Genomic DNA, 5668 nt, shown 5'->3' with positions numbered 1-5668 from the left:
ATGGGCTTCCCGGAGGCTTCCAGAACAGATCAGATTAAGGCTGTCTGCTCTGCAGGCAGTGAGTTCAAGCAGACCTTATCTTCAAGGAGATTGAGAAGAAGCTTGAAGAGGTTGCATTTGCAGAACCTTGAGAGAAGATTTTAGGGAGGGGGGGGGGGAACTGACCTTCTATATCAGCAGAGCCAACCTACTGTCACACATTCAAGTTTGAAAGTACTGATAAAAAAGTGACAGCCTTAACAAGAAACATGTGTGTGTATGAAGGAGCCCAAAGTGATGGAAACAGAAACTGTCCCAAAGGAATTAGTGTGTGAGGAAGGTGAACAGTTTGTGAAGAAAATTGGTGGTATTTTTGCCTTCAAGGTGAAGGATGACCTGGGGGGGGTGGATAAAGAAGCCACTTGGGTAGTGGATGTAAAGAATGGCAAAGAATCAGTGCTTCTGAACTCAGATAAAAAGGCTGCACGGTCACCATGGCCAACTCAGACTTGCTGGCTTTGATGACTGAGAAAATGAACCCTCAGTCAAGGTAAATTGAAAATCACTGGCAACATGGGCCCGGCAATAAAGTTACAGAGTCTTTGACTTCAGTGAGGCAAAGCTAAACTGTGAGTAATACCTCTGACAACTTGGGAAAACCAAGATGACATTTCTAGATATATCTCCATCTCCTGTGTTGTCACAGCTTAGATTGAAACCATACACAGACAATGAGCATAAGTTAGATTTGTTGGTGATGGATCATGTTTTTCCTAAACTCTGGGTAAACAGGGTCTTGTGGTGTAGGACTGCTTGGTGGAATTGTATACAATTGTACATGACAAAGTTAATATGGTAATTATGGTTTGGGGTGAGTTTGAGTTTCAGAATAAAATTAGGAACAATAAAATCTGAAGGATTATGTAAACAAAAGCTCTTGTTTTGTTTAGAACTATATATAAGATTCATTCTGCTGAACATTCAATTTAGGACTTTTCTTTGGGAGAACTAGGGTAAAAACAGAAATACTAGTAGCTGAGCAGTAATTAGTGCATGGATTTCTTAACATTCTGCATTGGGATTAACCAGGAAAAAAACGTGAAAGTTTTGCATATATCATACCATCAGAAACCATTTCCCCCCAAAAATGTTATGATCAAAGCTTGGGGGAAATTTTTTAGTTGAACACAGGCCCATGTTTAAAGTAAAAATATTTTTAAATGGGTTTATTTCTTGAAAAATCAGGGTATTAGAGTCATATAATGCTGTTGCTAAAAATAATGGAAAAAATACATTTGTTTTTCAGATGCACAGTTTTCAAATTATAATCTCATTAAGTTTGAGGTTCTCAGCCTTTTACTATAATTTTTCTTTTTCATATGCTTCAGTAATTATCCACATTTGCCTTTTTATAGTCTTTCTAATTCTAATGTTATTTCTTATCACTCAGATGGACATGGAATAAAAATAATGCTTTTGGAAGAATATTTAATAGAAAATAAAGTAGCTCTTCCTGGAAAAAAAAAAAAGAGTCCCATGGACTTTCCTGTTCATGCTGGCTTTGAACCGTGATCCTCAGATCTCAGCCTCCTTAGTAGCTAGGATTACAGGTATGAGCCACTAGTGTCTAGCTCACATACTTTTTTTGTGTGGATGTAGGTTGATACTAAGGCTTAAACTCAGGGCTAGAGCTCTTTCCCTTCACATTTTTTTTCTTTTGGTTCGAGTACTCTACCACTTGAATCACACTTCCACTTCCAGCTTTTTGGTGGTTAATTGGAAATAAGAGTCTCAAGGACTTTCCTACCCAGGGTGCCTTTGAACCTTGATCTACAGATTGCAGCCTCCTGACTAGTTAGGATTATAAGTGTGAGCCATTGGCACTAGCTACTTTGGGATAATCTTTAGGTGTGTATCATAATATACCTACACTACATATTTTTAAATCATCCTGTAAGACTTCACCATGTCTCTGGAATTAGCACATTTCCTCCTCTTGAAAAACTGACAACAGGTTAAACAACCCACAATGCCCCTAATTGTAGGACCATGCAGTCCAAGTTGCCTGGCCATTCCGGCTTGGCCACCATTCCTTTGTGACGGGTTTGCATCTGTACAGAGCTTTATAACACATTCATTTTGTTGACTTTTCCACTTAAGTTCTTTATTGTGCCAAGTCCCTTTTGTCCTGGTGGAAAAGACTTGTAAAGAAAAGTGGACACACCATACTTGCTAAGTATTGCTCTGTGTTAAAAACCACAGTTCCTTTTAACACACTGTGTTTGTGTGTATGTGTGTGTGTGTGTGCCAAACTTGGACTTTGAACTCAGGATTTTCAACTCTTGCTTGGATTTTTTTTTTTTAGTGGGGGGAGGAGGTGCACTCTACCATTTGAGTTATACCTCCACATTTAGCTTTTCAACAGTTAACTGGATAGAAAAGTCTTATGGACTTTTCTGCCAGGGGTGGCTTCAAATCTTGAGCCTCAGATGTCAGCCTCCTTAATAGCTGGGATTACAAGTGTGAGCCACCAGCATTTGGCTGACTTTTTGTGTGTGTGTCGGTCATGGTACCTGAACTCTGGGCCTGGGGTGCTGTCCCTGAGCTCTTCAGCTCTAGGTGAGCACTCTACCACTTGAGCCACAGCGCCACTTCTGGTTTGCTGGTGGTTAATTGGAGTCTCATGGAGGGGCCAGGAAGGTGGCTCAGTGGTAGAGTGCTTGCCTTGCATGCCTGAGGCCCTGGGTTTGATTCCTCAGCACAACATAAGCAAAAAGAAAAAAGCCGGAAGCGGTGCTGTGGCTCAAGTGGTAGAGTGCTAGCCTTGAGCTGAAATGCTGAGGGACAGCCAGACCCCCCCCCCAAAATAAAAGTCTCATGGACTTTCCTGGCTGGACTGGCTTTGAACTGAGATCCTCAGATCTCAGCCTCCTGAACAGCTAGCATTACAGGCTTGAGCCGCCAGCGCTTGGCTTGACTGACTCTTTTTGAGTTTGGTAAAATGTGTAGTATAAATAGGGCACTGGTGGCCCATGTCTGTAATCCCAGCTTCTCAGAAGGCTAAGATATAAGGATCAAGATTTGAAGCCTGCCCCAGTTTATCACCAATTAACTAGCCAAAAGCTGGAAGTGGAGGTGAGGTTCAAGTGGTAGAGCATCAGTGTTGCGTGAACAAGCCAAGTGAGAGAACAAGGCCTTGAGTTTAAGCCCCAGTATAAGGAGAGTAAAAACCTCCCCCTGGGCGACAGGAAAGCAATCTATTTAGGGCTGAAGAAAAGACTCAGGTCTTATTTTAATGTTCATGCCACGCATGCTGATCACTCCAAAACTCTTTTTTTTTTTAATGCCAGTCCTGGGGCTTGAACTCAGAGCCTTAGTGCTGTCTCTGAGCTTTTTTGCTCAAGACTAGTGCTCTACCACTTCCAGCTTTTTGGCTGGTTAATTGAAGAGAAGAGTCTTATGGAATTTCCTGTTAGGGCTGGCTTCAAAGTGCAATCCTCAGATTTTAGCCTCCTGAGTAGCTAGGATGACCAGCATGAGCCACCAGCATGCTGTCCAGAGCTCCTTTAAATACTACTAAAATTCCCCAAATGTCCCTCTGTGCGGCCCTTGAGGTAAAAGTCTAGTATAATACCTTGTGTCTTTTTGAGTCCTTTCAGAAGACAAATTTAGCTTTCACTGATCAGAGATTGAGCAGTACAAAATTGAATTTCTTAGATTAAATGTGGCCCTTATCTCTGTTCTTTTTGTTGGTTGTAGTTGGTTGTGGGGCTTGAACTCTGGGCCTGGGCACTCTCCCTCAGCTCTTCAGCTCAAAGTGAGCACTCTACCACTTGAGCCACAGCTCCACTTCCAGTTTTCTGGTGGTTCATTGGAGATAAGAAGAGTCTCACGGATGCTCCTGCCCAGGCTGGCTTTGAACTGTATTACTGAACTTCTAAGATGGAACTTATTCTTCATTCTGTACTGCTTTCAATGGTCTCTGCTCAAATACAATAAAATTTCAATTTGACCCTGGAAATTTGTGTAATTTTTGTCTACTCCATTTTTTTCTTTTCTTTTTTTTTTTTTTGGGTGAACTCAGGGCCTGGGCGCTGTCCCTCAGCTCTTCAGCTCAAGGCTAGCGCTCTACCACTTGAGCCCCAGCGCACTTCCGGCTTTTTTCTTTTTGCTTATGTGGTGCTGAGGAATCGAACCCAGGGCCTCAGGCATGCAAGGCAAGCGCTCTACCACTGAGCCACTTTCCCAGCCCCTCCATTTTTTTCTTTTGGAACAGGATTTTTGCTACAAGTCCAGGATCTAAAGACTAAGAAGTGGGACCGGGCGCTGGTGGCTCACGCCTGTAATCCTAGCTACTCAGGAGGCTGAGATCTGAGGATCGCAGTTCAAAGCCAGCCTGGGCAGGAGAGACCGTGAGACTCTTATCTCCAATAAACCACCAGAAAACCAGAAGTGGCGCTGTAGCTCAAGTGGTAGAGCGCTCGCCTTGAGCTGAAGAGCTGAGGGACAGTGCTCAGGCCCAGAGTTCAAGCCCCATGACCGACCCAAAAAAAAAAAAAGACTAAGAAGTGGGGAAAAGAAAAAGAAAAAAAGAACGGAAAATGCCTTTTTCTTCCATAAGTGGAACACTCTCAAACAAAAGGGGTCAAATGACAATCTACACAATTTTCTATGCTTTTGATGATCAGTCATGAGGTGGCAAACTAGCAGATCTGTAAGTAAGTGAAGAATAAAAGCCATGTGTTCTGTGCATGCTGTTCTATTTATAAAAGTATTGCTTCCTACCTTGCTATCCTTCAGCATAACCATCTTTGGCTTTTCTAACCCACATGGATGGGGGTTTAACATTTACTGAATACTTATGTTTATTATTCCAAAGGCGTTGCAATATTTAATCCAAACGTGTGTGTGCATGGGTATGTGTGTGCATATGTATGTACATGCCAGTTCTTGTAAGCTTTTTTTTTTTTTTGTCGGTTGTGGGGCTTGAACTCTGGGCCTGGGTGCGAGCGCTCTACCACTTGGGCTACAGCACCACTTCCGGTTTTCTAGTGGTTTATTGGAGATAAGAGTCTCACGGTCTTTCCTGCCTGGGCTGGCTTTGAACTGTGAATCCTCAGATCTCAGCCTCCTGAGTAGCTAGGATTACAGGCTTGAGCCACCAGCGCTCAGCTTCTTTTTAATTTTTGTTATATTTTTTTTTGTTTTTGGGTCCGGTCGTGGGGCCTGAACTCTGGGCCTGGGCACTATCCCTTAACTTCTTCTGCTCAAGGCTAACACTTTACCACTTGAGGCACAGCACCATTTCTGGCTTTTTCCAGGTAGTCCTGGAAACTGGAGCCCCCAGTTTATTGGACTTTCCAAGTAATTTATTGGAGTAGTTTATTGAAAGTCTCATGGACTTGCTTGCCCTGGCTGGCTTCCAACCACAATCTTCAGATCTCAGCCTCCTGAGTAGCTAGGATTACAGGTTGAGCCACCGGTGCCTGGCTAATCTTCCAACCTTTTTTTTTGGGGGGGGGTCCTGTTGTGGGGCCTGAACTCTGGGCCTGGGCGCTGTCCCTCAGCTCTTCAGCTCAAGGCTAGCGCTCTACCACTTGCACAGCGCCACTTCTGGCTTTTTTCTTTTTGCTTATGTGGTGCTGAGGAATCGAACCCAGGGCCCCAGGCATGCAAGGCATGCGCTCTA

The 5668-nt window shown here is 43.4% G+C and overlaps 1 pseudogene; it reads left to right on the top strand.

Annotated features, from left to right (window-relative positions):
- LOC105982442 lies at nt 1–612 on the top strand (annotated as a pseudogene).
- The last annotated feature ends 5056 nt before the right edge of the window (nt 613–5668 follow it).

This window comes from Dipodomys ordii, unplaced genomic scaffold, assembly GCF_000151885.1.
Source record: "Dipodomys ordii isolate 6190 unplaced genomic scaffold, Dord_2.0 Scaffold15, whole genome shotgun sequence".
Taxonomy (NCBI): Eukaryota; Metazoa; Chordata; class Mammalia; order Rodentia; family Heteromyidae; genus Dipodomys; species Dipodomys ordii.
The sequence above is the reverse complement of the archived record's forward strand: the minus strand, read 5'-3'. Positions and strand labels throughout refer to the sequence as shown.